The sequence below is a fragment of the Protopterus annectens genome, chromosome 1.part0 (genome assembly GCF_019279795.1).
Source record: "Protopterus annectens isolate FY-2018-M chromosome 1.part0, PAN1.0, whole genome shotgun sequence".
Lineage (NCBI taxonomy): Eukaryota > Metazoa > Chordata > Ceratodontiformes > Protopteridae > Protopterus > Protopterus annectens.
The window spans coordinates 499117099-499141211 of record NC_056725.1 but is presented as its reverse complement, the minus strand read 5'-3'; positions in this window follow the sequence as shown (position 1 = coordinate 499141211).

The window sequence follows — 24113 nt, the reverse complement described above, 5'->3', positions numbered from 1 at the left end:
ACACCTAGATTTAGTGGACCTTGTACTATCAATACTGACCAGGGAACCCACTTTAATAATTCTCTGATTAGACAAGTATGCAAAATTTTTAATACTAAGTTGACTCATCACTGTCCTAACCATCCACAGTCATCTGAATTAGTAGAGAGGGTTAATAGGACCCTTAAAAACAAAATTTCAAAGATTTGTGCTGAAACAAACCTTACACAGCCAGAGGCACTCCCCTTAGTGTTAATGACTATGAGGAGTACATTACATACTACAAGGAGATTGAGCCGCTATGAGATATTAATGGGGAGAGCCATGGCCCTTCCAGCTACTCCCCCTGTGTCAAATGAAGAATTACCTCAAAAGTAGGTCATACAGACTAATGTTACCAAGGTCCTGGGTTTGAGACTGGCAGTGGGAATTTATTTTAAGAGTTGGGAGGGTGACCTAATGGTTAAGGTGTTTGCCTTGCAAGCACAAGGTGCAGAGTTCGAGTCTCACAAGGGATAATTGGTTAGGCTTAAAATGTCTCGCAAGGAAAGTTAGCTTAGTACTAATCTATGGACCTATGGACCTATGAAAGGATGATCCTATATTGTCTTACTACAAAAAATGTATTAATTTCTTACAGCAGTATCACAGAAATGTAACAAAAGCTCTTTCTTAACCTCCTGACCAACTGCAGCCCAATGACTGGGTTTATGTTAAAACCTTCCAAAGATAAATGAATAATCTATGTCAGCAAAGGAAGATCGAAGTGCGAAGGATTAATCATCTGCCTTAGTGAAGGATTAAAACAGAAAATCAACTCAAACAGCAGTCTATGATGAATCCAGTGACAGCAGGTACTTTTACTTTGTTTTTTTTTTTTTTGCTGTTTTCTTTTATAAACTGGTTTGAAAAATAGTTTCCTGTTAATTCTTCAACGATATGCTGTGGACTTAAATGTGACAAACTGTTGGGTATGTTTGCATATACCTCATTATTCTAAGGCAGGGATTCCCATGATTCCAATTCCTGCATCACAGGTGACATCTGAAAAGGATCTTAGTGACACTAATCTAACTTGGCGTAATGTGACTAACTTTTCAAAGGTTGTGTCTCTTCAACTTGCAACCACAAATTGTGGAGACACATGCTATGCCAAAAATGGAACTGTACCGGTGGAAATTAGCAAATGCAATGACACTAGACATAAAAGTGTTTTGAACTCTTTACACCTAAAAGCTATGATTGGGGGGTTGGCATGGGCATGTTATAAGATCGTTACTACACTTGCGGTGATCGTGCCTACCCATGGTTGCCTACAAACTGCTCTGGATTTTGTTTTGTGGGCTATATTACTCCTGATATTCAATATTTTGAGAACCCTCCAGCAGGCAGACTAAAAATAAATGAACAATTCACTGGGCAGAACAAGCACTTTCAGTCTTTGTTCTTGGGTATAGATTTCAAAGGACAATGCTCAAAATCACCATGCTTACTCAAATTCTTCAGGAGGGAGCAAATCATACTTCACATCACATCAGGATGGCAAATTGAAAAATGACTAAAATTCAAACTGTGGTACTACAAAATCAGTTAGCACTTTACATAATGCTTGCTGTCAAAAAGGATCATGTGCCCTCATAGAAAGTCATTGTTCTTATATTAGTGACCATCATGATGAAGAAGAAAAGGTGGCCAATTTCATAGAACAGAGGGCCAAGGACCTGGACAACACATCTAAGCAGTGGACACTTTTTGAATGGTTGAGCAGTACATTTGGTAACCTGAGAACTAGTGCATTACAAGGTATAATTACAATAATTGGTGTTATTCTTTTAGTTGTTTTAATATTTTCTGTTCTAAAGGCTATAATTACAAAATGCTTAACCAGACCTGCAGGTGAAATGTCACTTATAAAAGTATCTGATAAGAAACTCAAGGTAAATGAAAATTCAATCACTGTAAAGGATTAATACTATAATGTTGAAGGATATTTTATCAAGTTAAAAAGAATTAAAATATAATTGTGTGTGTTGTGTGACTCTGACAGTGTCATATGGGGGAAGTCTGTTATGGAAAAGTATTTTGTCTCATGATTATTCTTCACAAAATGCATATTAATTTCCAATTTCTTCACAAATGAGTCAGATAAAATGTTTATAATATAAAGTTAAAATCAAAAGGTAAAATAGATGCATGATTATGCAAAATATAGTTTCACATAAGTTGTAACTTTGTATTTCAAGTACCTTACAACTGCATTCCCTTTATTAGCAAATTATAGAGTACTGACAGATAACTGAAGGCAAAGTAAGTGCAGAAGGAGTTAAGGAATGTTACTATATTTAAAATATAAAGCCGCGGTGGTACAGCGGTTGCGTTGTTGCCTCACAGCAAGAGGTTCTCCTGTTCAGTTCTCAGCTAGTGTGCGGGGAGTGCCTTCTGTGTGGAGTCTGCATGTCCTCCCTGCGGTCGAGTGGCCTCCGAAAGACATGTGTAAATGGGCGTGCCTTCGCTGAAGGTTGGGCGTCGGGCTGGCAACTCGGCACCATAAAAATCTACTGCCAATCATTAGCGGACTGGAGTTCCGCAAAAGCAACCCCTAACCGGGAAAAGTCAAAAAGACAAACAACAACTATGTTTAAAAGAGTCTGATTTAAGAATGAAAAACAATGTGTGAAAAATCTTTTGTAAACTCTGGCCTTCTCGGCTGGGGGATGAGTCGTTGCAAGTATGTCTGTAAAGATAGAACGTACTGGTACTAAATGTAACAAGGTCAGATGATAAGATTCTTAGACCAGATGGTCTATGTTTTAAAAAGGTATACTGTCAAGTGTTCATGTAAAGCTCTAAGCGAGGATCACGAGAGCATATAATATTTTAAAGAACACTGATTTGTTAAAAGCTATGCAACATCAGAGTTCTGCATGCATGACATTGATAAAAAAGGTACAAAATAATGTAGTTTTCTTTGTTCTAGGAGATCAATTTTGAGCAGGCAGTCTCCCAGTACTGTTTAGGAATAAACCAGTACTATGCACATTCTGAAGTGTTATTCTTTACTCAAGACTAAAAAGCTAAACTTTTTGTTATTTATTTGTGTACTTTAGCATTGTAATGACCCTTATTGGTTTAAATAGAATTTCCTATGTTATATCACTTCCATTTTTCTTTTCATGATATTAAACTCTAACGCTCTTCACAGCTCCCCACGCAATATACACCACTGTTGTCATTCCTCAGTCAACACATGCTTAAAGCATATATAATGCAAACAAATGAAAATAATATAAGTTCCCCTTCACTTATCTCTTTTTAACCTTGTATAGAAACAGTCCTTCAGCTTTCCTTTATAGATATGAGTTTTACAGGTTGATCTCATGCAGTCTTCTGCAGCATGGTGAGCAAAGCAATGACTGTAACTGCTTTTATCAGTCAGTTTAGAGGTTATGGCCTTAGATGCACTGAAAGGCAAAATGATGATGTATGTGGGCACTGTGATACTTGTACACTCTTCACATTCCAAATACTCACACACTCTTCATATTACTTAGTTCACACATTAACACCATTGTATCATGCCATGCATTTATATGTGAGCACTGTGATACTTGTACACTCTTCACATTCCGAATATTCGCACACTCTTCATATTATTTAGTTTACACATTAACACCATTGTTCCATGCCATGCATTTATATGTAGGCACTGTGATACTTGTACACTCTTTACATTCCAAATACTCGCATGCTCTTCATATTACTTACTTCACACATTAACACCATCGTACCATGCCATGCATTCTCACTCTAAAGACATACCTGAAGTGCAGAATTCTGTGTGACCATGAAAGAGTTACAATTTTTCTCTGGATTATGACCTACTGAATGGCCATGTTTTCTGATAGCATTCAGGGTGACAGGGTTTCCAGGTGATGTAATCATAAAAATGAAATCTTTTCTGCAATTTATGTATGGAGACCACTGGGAGAACCTGCTTGGAGACCCCTATGAGGGCCGCCAGTAAGGTGAATGCCTGGCACAGATTTTCCAGGGCAGTCACTGCTGCTGCTGGTTTCAGCTATTATATCGAGCAGTGCAGGTACCACTATAATAACCCAAGGAGGAGCTATCCTGACCTTCTGAGCCAATGGGAAGAAGAGGTCAGAGAGAGTGTTCATGAGATGTGTTGTAAGTATGTGTGGCAGAAAACTGCCCTGTTATTTCCCATATAATGAAATGAGTCGTTGCGCTTGTTTGTAATCTCAGAAGTAAATAATGGAGAAAGGAGGGGCTTCCCAGATGCAGAGGTGAGCATGATTAATGACATGTTATTAATTACTAAGTTATATCAGCGCAATATAGATTGACCCACTGATGTAGCTGATATACCTGTGAAACATCTTTGGTTTAGGTTAAATATAACCTGTATTTATCTGAGGTCTTGTCAATACACATGTACAATCTACAAATTCCCAGTATATTCACATTCCTTATTTGCAGGAATATGTCAGGTATGTTCTGCCTGGACAGCATAGTCATTGCTGTATGGTGCCTGACATACAGGGAAGTTGGCATAATCACACACTGTGGGCACTGCTACAAGACAGGAAAATGTATGATGGGGGGGGTCTGTGTCTCATAATTTGTTCTGTGCACCTCACCATATGCCTATGCTAGTGCCAGCCATACCAGGCAAACCACTGGCGTTACTGTATTATACCTAGCCTGTCCTCTGTTGCTTAGAAACTACATTATGATGGCTGCCGAATACCTGCTGACACCCAGCAGTGCTGACAACAATTGCTTGTCTTCCTTCGGATCCCCTCACTGATATCACAGGCATCTTGAATTGCATAAATACTTTCAAGCTCACTGTTACTAGTTGCATTTTACTCCTAGAGTCATCTCATGGCAGTCGCCACTGTCACTCGTCTGGTCAGGATAAAACAGACGAACAGTTGTGGGTTTGATTCAAGCAGCATACAAACATGCATTACATACAAATGCATCAGAATTGAGGCTTAATAACTTAAACTTAAATAAACGTATAAACAGACTGACTACTACATCCAGCATATTAACACTCTCTGTTTATATGCACATGCACTCACTTTGAAATGCTTCTTAAAGTCACAGCACACACTCTGATCTACATCCTCCCACTTTGAGAAATAAGTTATGCATAGTAATAATGACAATAACCATTGACATGCAATTATACCGAAATAATCCTTTGACATGCAGAACTAATTACAAGTGAAACAATCATGCCCAGGTTACTGTGTATTTTACGCTAGGTCTGGAAATATGACCTGATCATGTGACATAAAAATTAGGACTGGGTTTAGCAACAGGAACTGTCTTTCAATAAATGTTCAACTTCAGGGACATCTGGTACATCATCAGGAATAGGTACTGAGGCATGACATTCTACATCGTCTGGATTGCTCTGAGATTTAAAGTCTGTATCACAGGTACAATGCTTCGATATCAATTCAGACACCAGAAGATGCCTACAATTTCTTCTGTATTCAATACCCTCAGATTCTACTAAGTAGGATCTCAGCTCGGCACATACACCTCTCACTTGACGAAGTCGATCAAAACCTTTCGTCATTTCCATCCTCACTATCTCTCCTTCTTTTAATGGACAAGGAAATCTGCTTGTTTTATCATAGTTGCACTTCTGGAATGAACACTTCCTGAACAGTTGGGCTTTGATTCCTCTGGTGTTTTTAGCATTAGGCACCAACAAACTGGAACTTGAGAGGCAAGGTTGTTCTTATTTGCCTAGATAGAAGTCGCTCAGCAGGTCAGCCAAGTAAATTGTCACGGGGTATATTTCTGAGATTAAGCAAATTCAAGAAAACCAGTATTGTCATGCTTTGACCTCTCTTCTAATTGATTTGCACTTTGAACTGCACGTTCAGCTAAGCTGTTTGACTGTGGGTGCTCAGGACTACTGGTAACATGGATAAAGTCCCACACTTTTGCATATTTCTGAAATAGCTGACTGGTAAACTGGGCAACATTGTCAGAAATAACTTTATGTGGACTACTATGGACTGAGAAATGACATTTTAAATTATTCATGACAGTACTGGATGTTAGGTTAGGTAGCAGATCAATCTCAAAGCAATTCGAATAAGAGTCTACCAACACTAAGAAATGTTGACTATTTCACTCGAATATGTCAGTGGCTACTGATGACCAAGGTAGTTCAGGAATCTGGTTTAGCTGAAGTGGCTCTTTTGCAAATGCAATTTAGTACTATTGCATACTGAACAAGATGGAAGTACTTTATTGATATATTTTGACGGAGAAAGCCAAAATATTAATCCTCTTGCTGTTCTTTTGGTAGCTTCGAAACCTGGGTGGCCACGATGCAAAATTTGTCTGTAGTCATGTTGTAAGGAAGTAGGAACAACAACTTTAGGACCTTTAAAATGATACCATCTTTAATCAACATCTCATCTCTGTAAGGAAAATAAGGGTACACTTTTGTTGGTATACAAGATTGCTTTGACAGCCCTCCAGCATTGATGAAGTGGTTGAACTTTTGCAAAATTGGATCAGTCTTTGTATGATCTCTTGAAAATAACTGGAACAACAAACTCTCCAAAACGAAAAAAACACAGGCTCCGATCTGGCTAGAATAACTCCAAAAAGTGTAATGTGAAGCGCTTTTCGTCTTCCACCTTTGGAAGACTTCATCAGACAAAAGAAAAAACTTCATACACAGTTTTAAAATGAAAAAGGTGCCAAAGCAAAGCACAGTAATTGAATTCAGCCACCATTCAATTAAATAATTAAATACTAAGTTAAATAATTAAAAGTGTTCTGCATCAAAAATAAGATCATTCATTTAAAACTTCTGTTTAAAACTTTAATTTTAGAAAAAACAAAATGCAAAAATGTACTCTAACATAAAGTACAGAAATACTGAATGAAAAGCATAAATGTAGGAAAATGTAGATTTAAATGTATGCTTGGTCTAAAAGAAGAAAAATACATAATAATAATAATAATAAGTATAAAATGAGTACAAATATAACAACAGACTACTGCTCACAACACCAAGAGGTGACAGTATCTGAAGCAAAAATGTCAATAACTATGGACAGGGTGTCAAATACCTAAAAGTACAAATACATACAGTAAACTGTGTTCTAAGACCTTAGAGGATCTGTGTTCTAAAAATGGTGAAAAATTTAAAAACAAATTTTTTAGTACTAGGCTATAAAAATGTGCAAAGGAACTCAAGACTAAAAACAAAAATAAACTACAACAGTTGCTACCTTTTGCTAACATGAAATGAAATACTGTATGTGTCACCTCAATAAACTTCTCAACTTCAAAACACAAGTCAAAGATGTGACCTCGTTTAAACCAGATGGAGTGTAGGAATTCAGCCTAAGCTGCCAAACAATTTCACGTTTCTCTAACGGTAACTGATGTGGTCCACCTTTTTCATCAACACTAAAATCTAAAAAGTAGCATGGAAAGTACAATTATGAAACCCACTAGGACAGAGGGCACATACAAATGTGAGACATGTAATTATTGTAAATTCATTTCTACAGGGTCTAGTTTCACAGTGAATCAACACACGTTTAAAGCCAGAGGCTGGTACAGTTGTAGTTCTAAATCAATGGTTTACCTGGCTTCCTGTCAGTCATGTCCAGCTTTTTATATTGGCAAAACTGACAGGAAATTAAAAGAAAGGATTTATGAACACACATATCATATAAGGAAGAAGAGTAGTACCAATGCCCTAGTGAGACACTAACGTGAATCCTACCCATGCTTTTTTGTTTAAAGTGACAGATCAGGTAGTGGTTAATGAAAAAGGTGGACAACTGAAGAAGTTGCCACATTACTAGCAACGAAAAGTGCTTCATTAAATTGTTTTATTTTATATTTTTTGGATTCCTGATACTTCCTGTGGTGGGTCTTGGTGCTGCTGACTTGGATTTTGTGTAAACACTTTGAAATGACTACACTTTGTGAATGAACTGTACACAGCACAAGAAACTTCTTGAAATGACTGTACTTTGTGAAATAACTCTGTACAGTGTAAGAAACACTTTGAAATGACTGAACTTTAGGAAAGAACTGTACACAGCACAAAGTAAACTCTTCAAAATAATTATACTGTAATAAAGCACTGCAGACACTTTGCACACTCTGGGATACTTCGAACAACTCTAGTTATACTTTGAATAGATTTAGTCAATGCAAAATAGTAGCTCATATTAAAAAACTTGGTCGTTTACTAAAAAAATGCATTTGCTTTGTTTTTCCATACTTATTTTGTCCTTTTATTGTACTTGTTATGCTCGTTTGACTTTTATCATGCTTGTTATGCGTTTTTTGTTCTCATTTTACTTTTAATTTGTTCATTATGCAAATCAGAAGTAATTCTGAATGCTCTCATAAGTATTTTGAACAATTCTATCAAATATTGTGGTTTTGAACATTTGTTTAATCAATAATGCGTTTTGTGTTTTTTGTTTGATTAATAATGTGTTTTGTGCTTTGTGGATGGTTTGTATCATTTTCTTTACAAATTAAATCATTTATGCAAGTTTTAATTACCTGAAATTTGTTTCTGACTTTTTTCAATCATTTGAGCAGGTTGGGATGAGTCATTCTTCTATATACCTCCATTTCTAACTGTGCACCTCATGGCTCGACTTCTGGCTCCTTTCTAGCTTCTTGTTGCACAGATCTCCCGGTTCCAACACAATGCCATTCAAATATGTCACTTCTAACACCATGTCATTCAGAAAACCCATTTCTGACACCATGTTGTTCGTCCGGTCAGGATAAAACAGGCAAACAGTTGTGGGTTTGATACAAGCAGCTTTATTACATAGAAACACATCTGGATTGAGGCTTAGTAACTTAAACTTAAATAAACCTATAAACAGACTGATTACTGCACTCATACATGGTAGCACTCTGGCTGTTCACTTAAAATGGCACTGCTGCCTGCACTTGCTCTCTATTTATATGCACGTGCCCTCACTTTAAAATGCTTTTTAAAGTCACAACACACACTTTGATCTACAACTGCTACCCATGGAGTTTTCAAGGCAAATGGGGAAATAGAAGTAGGCTGCCATGTCATTCTTGCATATCACATATGCGCATACACAGATGGGTAATTTTAGAGTCACTGATCTTGCATGTCTTTAGAATGTGGGAGGAGACTGGAGCACCTAGAGAAAACCCATGGAAACACAGGGAGACCATACAGACTCCACACAGAAGGCACCCCATGCTACCATTGTCGAAATCCACATGACAGGTTTTTGTACATATCCCTTACATCATGTCTATGGAGGCACACCAGCACATACCTTCCATGGCCTTCCACCCTGCCAGTGGAACACAGCCCCACCCCAACCCTTGGCCAAGGGTGGACTGCCACTGCACCACTACACACACACACACACACACACACACACACACACACACACACACACACACACACACACACACACACACACACACACACACACACACACACACACACACATACACACACACACACACACACACACACACACACACACACACACACACACACACACACACACACACACACACACACACACACACACACACACACACACACACACACACACACAAACATATCATCCCGTAAGGGCATTTGAGTTTCTCTGCTTAGTCTGCAGTATTAAGCGTGGGACAGTAGCATACTTTGCAGCTGTGTAGTACAGCAATAGATGCCTGTTGGATTCATCATAAAACTCAGGCAGAGTAGTGATACTATTTCTCTTTCTCTGTTTCTCTTTTTTGATATCCTTTTTTATTTATTTTTTTATTTCTATAAGTTTATGTTACTATTTTTACAGCATTTGCCACAGCTGTGGCTGTGGAATGGTATCAGTCCTTATCCCAGCACTGGACCTGTTCATCACATGCTGTCCCATGATATGTATCCAGGCCTGCCTTTCCATTGGATGATGGCGGTCCAACATCAAGCGGCAGCCTAAGGGGGTCCACAGTGACCGCATGGCACATGCAATTACTCACTGATAATCATGTACACCATCCTGACACTGTAACATAAGTTGGAGATGTTAAGAGGGACAATGCTATACCTGTTTATGACATTGTGAACAATCCAGGCTAGTTGACAGGTGTGTGTGGTATATATATGTGGCACAATCCACACTGTCATGAATGTAACCCTTGCCATCAATGTTGTCAAACAGTTATGTATGTACTGTGAGCATCACTTACTAAGCAATCTGCTATATGAAGATATTTTGAACCCTTTCACAGGAAACCTGTATAAATGTTCATTTGAAGCTGGGCAGCAAGAGAAGGAACAGGAAACTGTGACAACTATGACACAGTCAATGTTGAGTGATAGGCAACTGAGTTTCCATATGACAAAGCAATGGATGACACAGGATGAAACTGAAGAGAATGTGCCATAGGAAGATACTGTATAACTTTCTATAGAATGCTGCAGGAAATGGAGAACAAAAAATGTGCCCTCAGTTTAGAAGAAAATTAGCTACAAGAAGAGTTGCTTTTTTTAATAGAGATAGATATATTAAGATCAGTGAAAGAAACAGACTGCAGAAGGTCAATTAAACCCAAAAAGTTAGATGTTTGATAAAACAAATGAACACAGTAATTAGGACTGTCCCTAGAGATCCATGTGATATAACAGAAGTAATAGGATATATTACTGTGCAGTTAAATTAATAACAGATAAAATTCTACCACAAGAACAAAAGGTAGTAAGGGAAAGGAAGGGGAAAAATCAAATACCATCATGGAAGTACTGAACAGAGAAAACTATAAAGCAATTATGACAAGAAATGTCACTGTTAGAAGAGTATATTAGAGGGAAAAGATCAGCAAAAATACTCAGAAAGATAGATGTGATAAAAGCAATGTGCAGTATTAGAATGGATCAGGATTTATCATCCGCTATCGCAAATAATAAACTAAAAATATCAGCAGAGGCAGCAAAACTTAGAAGATATAAAAATAAATATAAAGAAAAAGTACAAAATAAGCAATTTATGTATTGATGAACCAAAACGGTTTTATAGAGAATTGGGAAACAAGATAAAAGGAATTGAAAGACCACCAAAAAAAGGAAGAAATAGATACATTATGGAGAAGTATTTATGAAGATCCTGTGAAACATAGCAAAGATGCTAAATGCATAGAAGAAGTAAAAGAAGGAATAAAAAGTTCAAAGGTACCGGATATGAAATGGGATGAAATAACAGCCAGAGAGATTGAAACAAAGTTAAGAAAAGCCTCTAATCAGAAAACCCCAGGCCCAGATGCAGTACCTAACTTCTCGTTAAAAGTATTAACATCCTTACATGAAGATTTAGCCAAAAGTAAGAACTATTGATATGCACACCCCAAACAGACACCAACCTGGTTAACAACAGGAAAAACAATGTTCCTACTTAAGAGTGAACCTGCAAGCTACCCTAAAAATTATAGACCAATAACTAGTCTTCTGAAGACGTATAAACTATACACTGGAATAGATGCTGACAGAGTTTATAGTAATTTAGAAGAAAACTCAATTATGGCAGTAGAACAAAAGGGCAATAAAAGAAAGTCATATGGAAGAAAGGATCATTTGTTGTTTAAAAAAGTCATAGTGGAGAACTGTCAAAAGGGGAAGAATCTAAGTATGGCATGGATTGACTACAAAAAGGCATTTGATAGTATCCCACATTCATGGATACAAAAGTGCTTAAAATGTATAAGATGCACCCAGCACTGATAAATTACATCACAGTAACCATGAAACCATGGCAAACCAGTTTGCAATTTAGCCATTATAAAGGGAAAATTATTATTCCAGGGATAAAAATCCAAAGGGGGGATATTCCAGTGTGATTCTCTGTCACCGCTGGTCTTTTGCCTAGCCCTTAACCCATTAAGATGGCTGCTTAACAGATTAGGTCATGGTTATAATTTGGCTCCCAGAAAGCAACAAAATGTAAAGACTTCTCATCTTCTATTTGTTGATGATTTAAAACTGTTTAGTTCATCAGATGAGGAACTGAAAGCACAACTGCAAGTAGTCAAACCTTTTTTCAGATGATATAAGAATGTAATTTCATTTTGATAAATGTTCAAAAGCAACCTTTAAAGCAGGAAAGCTGCAGCATCAAGAAAGAATCAGTTTGGGACAGGAATGTGATATAAAAAAAACTTGAGCAAGAGGGAATGTATAAATATTTTGGAACTGATGAAAGATCAACAATAAAACATGAACAAATGTGAATAAAACTTAGTAAGGAATATTTTAGATGACTTAAATTAATCCTGAAAACAGTGTTGACATCTAGGAATAGATTTCAAGCTATAAACCAGTTTGCCCTTCCTGTCCTAACTTACAGTTTTGGGGTGACTGACTGGCCCCAAAAGGTACTGCATAGATTGGACAGGAAATCAAGAAGGATGCTTCATGCTCATCAAATGATTTATAAAAATCAGTGCATACCAAGATTATATATTCCCCATTCTAAAGGTGGTATGGGCCTCCATGAAATTGATTACATGTGCAATTGTGGGACTGAATACATATCTACTGGCCTCACAAGACCCAAACATAGCAAAAGTTTTGAAACATGAGGAGAATAAATCTAAATGACTTCCATTCTTAGAAGTATATCCATGTCAAGCAGGAATGGAGATCAAACCAGAAATAGATAAAAAACAGGCAGCAACTGAATGTCCCTAAAAATAAAAGAAAGACTATAAGGTGAAGGATCAGATGAGAAGGCAAGAAATGTGGAAAATGCATAAATACAGTTGCAAGTATAGAAAACTCTTGGAAGGACCCCATGTCGATTAGGATCGAATGCAGGAATGATTAAGGAGAGGCAAATTCATACCAAAAGATGAAAAGTTAATATTGGCAGCCCAAGACAGTGGGATATGTGCATGCTGGTTTATAAAGTCCATTGAACATGTGTGAGAAATAGAAAAATGTAGGTTTTTGTAAAACAACTGGAAACAGTCGAACACCTTGTTGCCGGTTCTGATATATTAATGTCAGAAGGACTGTATACTGAAAGGCATAATAATGTGGCAAGACTGTTGTACTGGGGCTTGTGCAAACATTATATTCAAGTAGCTGAAAAACAATGGAAACATTAGCCACAAAGCATAGAAAATGACGAAGACTACATCACATGGGATCACCCATTGCCAACAGTTCAAAAGATAGATGCCAGAAAACCAGATATAGTGGTCCATGGAAAGAAGACAAAAGTAGCATTGATCATTGACATCACTACACCCAGTGACTACAGTGTCATAAAATATCAGGATTTGCAGGCAGAAACTAGAGGAATGTCGAAGAAATATACCCAGACAGTTTCAATAGTAGTAGGAGCAATGACTCATAAAAAAGAATCTACAATCATATTTAGATATGTTACCAATACATGTAACGCCATATGAATTGCAGAAGTAGTCATTACTGGGCACATTGCAGGTGTTATAAAGAGCCCTTCTGGCTACCATCAAAGATTGAAACAATACTAATTTCATGAACTTTAATCATATTTTTTTTCTTAGGAATGGGGTCCATTCCAGTCATGGTATTAGAAACCCAGAAGATTTGGAGAAAAAAAATGGATATTAACCTTACATTGGTAGATGGTTAGCCAACTGGCTCACAGAAAGAATACATACTGTGAAAGTTGGTGAAACAACTTCTACCAGTAGATCTGTCACCAGTGGTGTACCACAAGGATCTGTGCTGGGCCCTTTACTGTTTAAAATCTATTTCTTGGAAGTCCAGGCTAAAGCATACAGGCTTTGGTTTACAAAGTTTGCTGATGGCTGAATATTGGGTGCAATCACTGAGTCCACCAAAAATGTTTACATATTATAGGAGGGGCTAATGCAGACAAATGGTAGGTGCCAAAGTCACAAATCTACAAAGAAATACAAACATTTGTCATTATATTTGCCTTCTGCAAAGTGGAATTCCCCAATAATTACAATATTGACAACACCCCCCAGGCCAAACTCAGTGGTGAAAAACCTGGAAACACGGGTAGATAGCAATCTGAAATTGGACCACCAAGTTTCCACAGTTGTAAGGAAAGTCTTCTACATTGTGCACCTCATAAGTCAGACCATTATATCCAGGTGTGAGGATGTTATAACACCACTGTACTCGAACCTCATCAGAACACTAATAAAGTACAATGCTCCCTTTTGCATGTACCTCACCAGACACCTGTAGCAGCTGGAGAGACCACAGGGGTTTCTCAACAAGAAAATACAGGGCCTACAAACCATGCCATGATGTACACGGATAGACTGGAAGCCCTGTCACTGTGCTTTATATCATATAGAATGAAGTGACTTGTGCCTAGCCAACAGTTCAGTCTCTGACCATGCCCTGAAGGAAATGCTTCACATCAGCAAATCTAATGGCACAAGAGTCACTCGCTCTAGGGATCTTAACCTAGCCTATGGTACAAGCTTGAGAGATAGCTATAACTTTAGTTACATGAAACCGCTGATAGACTTTTTTAAGCCTCAAGAAGAGGAGATCAGCATCTTGATAGAGGATAAACAAAAAGAACTGGAAAATATGAATCTCTCTGACAATAACTTTATGAAGTTGGAGAATTTACAAGATAAGTTAACAGCCTATGAAGCAAAGTTAAAAGGAATTAAGAGTCAGAAATTAATGAGGGATTTTAATGATATACGGAAAGGACATTTATTTGAATGGCCGAGAACTGACAACAATGCTCAATACTAGCGGAAGGGAGAGAGAAATTCCAAAATGAAAGATACATCTCCATATGTTAATGCTACTAACCACAGACCTCGTGATATGTTGGTTAGTGCACAAGTTCATCAGGGGAACAAACAAGAGACTGTGACTAAGAGAGCTCCTAATGGGAGTGTATGCACTAATTAGAGTGCTTGCACCATTGAAGAAGGGCATACTTTGGTCTCTCTCGATATGACATCTAATACTAGCCCCTCTAACAATACTGGTATAAATGAACACCTTATAGGAACTATACCAAAGAAAGGAGCACAACATGTCCTGATTACAGAACAGCTCCCTTTTTTAATGTTGAACAAAGTTTCTTGAACAGGGAGATCTCTAAGCAGGGAAAGAAAGAAAAGGAAGGTGACACAATAGTTCTCTTGTAGTCAATATTTCCAATATTGAGCTTACTCAATCTCAGCTGGGTTTATTAGAGAAAGGTCTCAGCTTTATCCCAGCCACCAGGTCTACACATGATGAATTTGTGTTAGATCTTAAAATGTTTGGTAGGAATCTTACTCTGAAATATATTTTTGGTAATGGAAATGATACATCTCACATTAAGGGTAACACTATCCTCAAGAAACCCAGCACTTTTGTTCCCCTTAATCATCCAGCTGTTGATTCTTTTATCCATGCTTGTGAAGATGAACTGATGAGAATGAGAATGGCTCATGATGGAAAATCCTATTTTAATTTAACAAAAGAAGAAAACAAGGCACTTAAAGAACTTAAAGAAAGGAATGACATTGTGATTAAACCTGCTGATAAAGGAGGAGCTGTAGTGGTGTTGGATGCAGTGATGTATGTTCACTGGATGAAAGAACTGCTACATGATAGGAAGACCTATCAACTGATCAGTAAAAATGGGATTAACATTCTGAAACAAAAAATCCACCGAGTTCTCTATGACATGTTATTACAAAGAGAAATCAATGAGGAATTGTATGACCTTTTCGTTACTGACCACCCTACTATACCAACTATTAGTGGACTACCGAAAATTCATAAGAATATTAAGTGTCCACCCCTACACCCTATAGTGGTTGGCAGAGGATGGTTAACTGAATCTATTTCTATGTTTATTGAGAAAGAACTAAAGAAGGTGTTACCTAAGGCCTCTACTGTCATTAAATATACTGCTGAGTTTCTAGAACATTTACACACAGCTATAGAGGATAGAACTGTTCCTGTCACCCTATTATTGGTCACTTTGGATGTAAACAGCCTCTTCACTTCTATACCGAATGGCTATGATATTGAAGCCATAAGAGAGTTTTTAACTGAAGAGAAGATTGAATCACATTTGATATGTGACCTCTTGCAGATTGTGCTGAAAAAAAAATGTGTTCACTTATGATTATAGTTATTATTGGCAGAGATGGGGAATTGCCATGGACACCCCCTTTTCCAACAGTTATGCAAATTTGGTTCTGGCTATGTGGGAGAGAGTATGGTCAAAGGATATGAACAATGTTTGGAATGATCAGATAATTATTTACAATCGGTTTGTGGACGACACTTTTATTGTATGGATTGGCAAAGAAGAAGATCTAAGGTCCTTTGTTGACTTCTTATCACAGACAACCACTTTTCTGAAGTTTGATATAAAAACATCTAGAGAAACTATTGAATTTCTTGATATAAGATTATTTCAGGATCCAACCAAGGGAATAGATACTTGTCTTTACAGGAAGTCTATGTGGTGGAATCATATGCTTCATTTCTCTAGTATGCATCCCAGGCATATTTTTAACAACATTGTTATAAATCAGGTTGGCAAGATATCAAAATTGTGCACAGAAGAGAAAACTTTTCTTGAAGAAGAAGAGAGACTTATTAACAACTTTAGTCCATGTGGCTATGATATGGAGAAATTGGATCTGAATAAAGATAAGATTAACGACATATGAAAAGGAAAAGGCAGGCTTTTTTATTCATCTAGGATTCCTGAAGGTGATAGTATATACCATCCTCCTGTCACACGAAGAAGAACACCTATTATGAGGGTCAACCTAACATATATGATGGATCATAACAACGTTTGCCAGGTAATTAAGAAGTACTGGCCGATCTTGACTTCAGATAAAAAGATAAAAGAAATTGTAGGAGATGCCCCAAGCTTCTTGTTTAAGAATAAAAAGAATCTTAAAAGATTATTATGTAAGAATGATGGTACACGTTCTAGTACCAATTATGTTCATAACAACATACTGGGAACAAAGAAATGTGGTTTCTGTAAAGTCTGCAATATCATTAATTGTACAAACACGTTCATACATCTTGTTACTAAGCAAAATTACATTTTCCATGGATCAGCTAATTGCCTAAGCAGCAATGTTGTCTACATTGCTACTTGCATGTTATGCATGTCATTTTATGTTGGAAAAACAAACATGAAGCTTAAAGAAAAAATTATTAAGCATCATTCTGACATCTGTAATAACAAGGAAACCAACTCTCTATTTACCCATATTCATGACCATGAGGGACACAGTTTTGTTTTCATGGTCATCTCTTTGCTACAGCTTACTCTAAGAGAAGGAGACTTGGTTAACCTGACTGAAAGAGAAGAAGCTAATTGGATAATGAGGCTGAGAGCTGATTGCCCTCCTGGTCTCAATGGTTGTGTTCCTTTAAAAGCTTTTCTGAAGAATCAGAGAGCAACACAGTTTATTTCTTTGTGAGCTGTGTTGCCGTTTTTGTCTGAAAAAGCCTTTTTACAGCAATTATAGAATCTAATGTTTTTGTTTGACATGGTCTTAGACTGATTCCATTTTAAAAAAGAACGGAAGGGATGGCAAAGAAGAAGAAAATGATTTGTTTCTATTTCTCTTTTAATTTTCTTTTGAACATATGATTTTTGATAACCAGTCTAACTTGGTATTTGTTTTTTATCTCTCAATAAAGGAATAAAAGAATCTTATTAGTTGCATAATAAAGAGTTTTAACTTTAAGGAATAATGTTCGCAGCAATAGCTCGGAGGTGTGTACAAGATGACCTATTTTGCTTGGCTGGGACTTTTCATTACATGGAGTCAGCCTTATTGGATGATGCTGATTTTTAAACATTGGAACCCGGATGATTAATTGGATCTGAAGAACGCTTGAATAGCTGAAAGCGCTTGTCCATCTGTTTTTACAAAAAGGGTTCTTTCTTATATTTTATGCTTTTTTATAAACAAATGCACTGTGAAGTTTCAGTTTGAAGTTTAAGCTTGGTTTCAGCATTTGTGGTGCAATGGTCTTCTGTTCTTTACACATAGCTATAGCCGATGGCATCAGCAGATTCTGTTGACAGAAAGATGGTAGTAGCAGTGTCCAACATGCTGGTGTAAAATGCTCTCTCTGATGTCAAGCAAGTGCACAAACACACCCACATACACCAATTGACTGCAGTGAGAACAAAAACCCTACTTATGTAATCACACCAGCTAAAGACTTCTGTATTTAACCCAAGTGCCGCAACACAAGAGTTACTTGGAGAGTGTCAGACAACACTTTATAAATGATGACATCAGCAGTGTCTGCTGAGAGAAAGATGGTAATAGCAGTGTCTGACATGCTGGTGCAAAATGCTCTCTCTAATGTCAAGTAAATGCACAGACACACCAGCTGACTGTAATAAGATTAGACACCCTACATGGACTAGAGAGCTCAGTACTTTATGCAAGTGCTACTGTACAAGTTTGATGTCTACAAGGCTGTAGGACAATTTATAGTGGATGAAATCAGCAGTGGATGTTGGAGAGAAAATGTTGGGTGTCCTGCATGAAATGGATGTGTAGGCATTTGCGACTGTCAAAATATTGGTGCTGCATGAGTTCGTAGTGGTAGCTACAGGATACTCGGTTATGCTGTTCTAACTAGACAGGCACACACACACCAGCTGACTGCAGTGACATTAGAACCTCCACCTATCTAAGTACATGGACTAGAGAACTCAGTACTTTATGCAAGCGCCATGACACATGTTTGACTTTTACAAGGCTGTAGGACAATTTATAGTGGATAACATCAGAAGTAGATGTTATAGAGAAATGATTGTGTAGGCATGTGCACCTGTCAAAATATTGGTGTTCCATGGGATTAGAATGGAATCTGCAGGATACACACTTATGCGTTTCTGACTAGACACAGACACACACACACACACACACACACACACACACACACACACACACACACACACACACACACACACACACAACACTTGACTGCAGTGAGAACAGAACTCCTACCTATGTAAGTACATGGACTAGAGAACTCGTACTTTATACAAGCCCCACAGCATGAGTCTGACTGTTACAAGGCTGTAAGACAACGTATAGTGGATGACATCAGCACTGGATGTTGGAGAGAAGATGTTTGGAGACCTGCATAAAATGCATAGCTAGCCATGTCCAACTGTCAAGATATTAAAGTTTTGCATGCTACCAGATTGATGAGTGAACAATGTGTATTATTTGTTTTGTTTCCAATGTGCAATTAATTCTTTAAGAGAGAGGATTACAAACTATATGCAAGCAGGTGTCCGCATTACTACAAGTATTGGAAAATCTGAATGTGTATTGACATTATAAACATGTGGATGGTATATAAGAAAGCATTTGTTATTTATTTCTATAGTGTAGTTGATATATTTGTGAACAAGTACTGAGAGATTAAGGTTGCAGTACATGGAGGAGGTAAGAGATGTCGGCACTGTAAATGTGTTATTTTCTTAGATAGAGCTTTCCTTTTGTTTGTGTTTTTTCATGTAGTTTTGTGGTATGAAGACTAAATAGTACACAAAAGTAATACATGCTATTGTCCACTTTGCATAGCGCACCGCTGAGAAGTGGGTTTGTGCGATGGATGACAAAGTGTTTGCGTGTGTAAGATACACATTTATATTGCTTTGCCTGTTTTCCCAGACTTAAACAGGGAGCAAACATGAGGCTCATTGATAAAATAATGAGAGTTCTGAGTATTGAGTGTATAAAACACACCTGCTGCTTAGTGACTATGTGGCAGCAGGTGTAAATGCATCAACACATTTCTTTTGGAGTCCAGAAGATATAGACTTTGAATCCAAGTGCATGTAATAATTTTAAATAAGTAGTGATAATGCAATGAAATTATTTATACTACAATCACAGTGTGTTAGTTTGTGTTAGCTTAGCACAACATGTTTAAGTGGCATTGCACAGAGGTAACACACCAATGACAAGTCGTTCACCATCACTTGGCACTGGTGCTTGATGCCAAACTCCACATAAACGCAGAGGCCAAAAAGGGAAGCCCTTCATTGCTTTTTTGTTTACTTATGTGTGTTGTGCATGATTCTAGTTTTTCTCTAGATTAAAGGTGTTAAAATGGTTTAGATAGGAAAGTGGTGAAATGGGGGGCAAGCAGGGGGAAAAACAAAGGGAAAGCAATATAGCAATGTGCCGGAGAGAGGTAGGTTATAACCATAACTATCCACTCCTTCAACAGTGTAACATGAAAATTTGGTACAGAATATTAGCTGAATTTGGATTGTCACCTCAACAAAGAGGGGTGACAACAACACAATCATGTCATACAGCCAATTGGACCAAATCAAGTTGTCAAGAAGACATGTGTAAAGTGGAGAGCTATGTATGGGATGATATTTTTTTTTTGGGACAGGTGCCCTTTTTCTTTTTTTTAACTTCAGTAAGTGAGGAATGTTAGGTAAGGGACGTATGTATTTCTGGGTCAGGGAAGTAGGGTAGGTGAGGAAGCAGATGAAAACAAACAGGACAAACAAGACAAAATACAGAGATGGTGAGAGACACAAAAGGTTGGGGACACCACAATAGGGTATAGAGAGGGGAAACAGAACCCCATGTCCATCAAACATGAGGACAGTGAGAATTTAGTCCTCACCAGCATGACTGTCATCACTGTCCTCTAACTCCACATGATGTGATTGTTTGAGAGGATGATGATTTTCTGTTATCCATGTGTTTAATTCTATGTTATTTAAATATGTATGAATGGTGAAGCTTTGTATTCTGATGAAGTCTATGTATTAATTACAGATGGAAGCACTTAATCATTAAATTAATTCATTGAAATGATGCACTTTGCTTTTTGGATTATCTTTTTTGGTTGTTATTTTTGGAGTCAGACTGTTGGAACCAGGACTTTAAATCATTCTTGGTTCATTGGAAAAGAAAGGTCAAAACCAGATGACTGTTGCTATACATTATTTTAGATAAGTATTCCTGAGATATTATCATGATTTGAGCAGCAAACTGTATTAGTCTTGGCTAAAGCTTTGCCAACAAGTTCACAGTAATCTTTTATTCTAAGTCTGATGTTTTGCCGCAAATATGTGTTTCGTAAGTTTATATGACAGTGTTAATTGGTCAAGCAGCCATTCAAAGAACACTCGGTGAACTGAGGGTCAAAAGCATCATTTTCCATCCATGATTATAGATTAGATTGTAATTTGGTTATATTTATAGCTATTCCAACAGTTTATGGCAACCAACTCCATAATAGTAATATATTTACTATGTAAATAATTTTTAAAAGTTTAATTTGGAAATTAATCACCTATGTGTGTGAGTTAAATAATCATTATTTTCAAAATATAATAATGCATTGAGATAGCTGTCATTAAAGGCTTTTCACACCTTGATTACCTTGCTCTAACCTTTCTATAGTGTATGGTAAACAAATTAATTTAGCTGTACCTTATACTATAACATATATATTTTTTACACTTAATAAAAAGTTTTTGAACAGATTCCAATTTCCATAATCCATACTTGTACTCCACTATATCTCTTATAAAAGAGTTGTATAAGTTAACCATGTTTTTGTCATCTCTCAATCAGAGTATCCTAAACATTAGCCCTAAATTTCTTAGTGGCTTAACTCTGGAGATATATAAGATATATAAGTGAATTTGAAATGAAAGTTTAGTATCAGCTATGACTCCCAAGTTTTTATACTCATTTATAACTAATAATATATATTCATTTACCAGAACTTTTTTTATAACAATATTTCCAAGATAGAGGACCTGACACTTGTCAGTGCTAAATGTAGTTCCAAAATTATTTGCCCATATTAATACATTAATTAGAAATGTGTGTCATTAATATGCTCATCTGATGATGTGAGGAAACCAGATTTGCAACTATAAGCATATTTATGGACCAAATAGTGGAAAATATCAAATTAAAAATAAATGGGCCTGGAACAGATGGCATGAGGTACCCTGCACCCTATAGGCAAATACTCAGATGGTATTCCTATAAAAATAACACATATTGTCTTTTGCACATTTAGCCGATTCATAATCCAGTTAATTATGTAAGGGCTGCATTTATATCTAGCCAAGGCATTATATATTGCAAGATGAGACACAGTGTCAAATGCCTTGGTGAGTCCCAGAAACACAACTCCTACAGACAAACCTTTATTGATAGCTAGTATAATGTAGTCATATAATTTTATAAGACTCATTAGAGTTGATCTGCAAGGGGTGAAACCATGTTAATGTAGATCAGCTTTAGTTTTGCTATTTACATAGATTCATAGGTAGGTACTAGGCTATTGGCCCTAGGGCCTATATAAGCCTAGCCAAAAAGGTATCCTGTCTTTCACCACCCAAGAAAATTATTTTCCTGTGCCCCTGTTGAGCAGAGCCACAGAGGTGATCCCCGGGGTGAATTTTCTATTTCCCATCCAGTCATCAAGAGTTTTCTTGAAGAGTCCTAATGAGGAGCTTTGTTTGATATAGATAGGTAGTTTGTTCCAGAGTATAGAAAGTCTCTGGGACAGGAATCAATCCCACTAGCATGTTCTGTTTATTGTGGTGACAAGGTTTAGGTCCCTAGAGCATGTAGCTCAGAGGCATTGGGATTTAATTAAGTGGAGCATGTCCAACAGTTCTGGGTTTGACATAGCTTTGTATGTTGAGATCGCCTCCTAGTAGGCGATATGCGACGGAGTAAAGCTAGAGTTTTTTGAGACACGTAGGGCATCTGTTTGAGGCCAGTAATCCTCTTTGTGAGGTATTTCTGCGGCCTTTCCAGTTATTGTAGATGTCTTGTGAGGTACATACCAAAAGGGGCATTGTACTCTATAATGGGTCTAATGAGTGATGAGTAGAGGGGAACAATGACCTCTTTTTTCCTGTATGAGAAACCTTTTATGATGAGGTGTGCCACGTAGAAAGATTTCCTGACTATTGTGGTGATGTGAATATCAAAGGTGAGACTACTGTCCACCTGTGTCCCAAGGTCTTTTATCACACTTTTGGTGTTAAGTAGACTACCATCTATGTGGTAGCTCATGGGTACAAAGTTTTCACCAAATAGGATGACAATGCACTTTTTGGCATTGAACTTGAAACCATGGCTTTGACACCAGGCATCTGTCTCAGTGAGGCTCTTTTGTAGAACGTCCACATCATTAGGAGTTACGATTATGGCCCCTACTTTGCAGCCATCTGCGAACTTCCTTAGCCAAAGACCTTCTGTGTTAGCCTGTACTTCAGAAAAGTTGATACCAAACAGGAGAGGACCCAGGACTGAATCCTGCGGTACTCCACTTTTCACTGGTCTGAAGTCGGATTTAGAGTCTGCTACTTTCACAGTGTAGGTTCTTTTAGTGAGCCAGATGGCAACCCATCTTGTGACATAGGGATTTATACCTAGTTTAGTGAGTTTATCTATAATTCCAGAGTGGGGGATGGTGTCAAAAACCTTGGTGAGATCTAGATAGGATGTGTGAACTACCTTACCCTTGTCTATGGCTTTTGTGACTGCTTCAAAGAATTCTATCAGGTTTAGGAGACATAATCTGCCTTTTACAAACCCAAACTGGGTGGGGTCCAGAGTTTGGAGATTACCAATGTCTTTGTTTATAAGTTCCATGATGATACATTCCATGGCCTTGCAGACCAGGCTCGTTAGGCTAATGGGGCGGTAGTTCCCGAGGTCTGGGTGGCTCCCCCTTTGTGGAATGGGATAATCATCGCTGTGCACCTTTCAGTGAGCACAAAGCTTGAGGTGAGGCTATGCTTGAACATGGTGCTTAGGTGGGGTGCCAGTTCATTCTGTAGTTCATGTAGAATACAGCCAGGGATGTTGTCAGGTCCCATGAATGTTGCGTTCTTGACATTGGAGAGTGTGTTTTTTACCTGTGCAGCCATGATTACAGGAATTACAGGATTACAGGTCTAAGATAATTTGAATAATACACCTTTCAAAATACTTGGCTAATATGGAGTGTAAATTTGTGGATCTGTAGTTTTTAATATTAAACTTTTCTTTTTTTT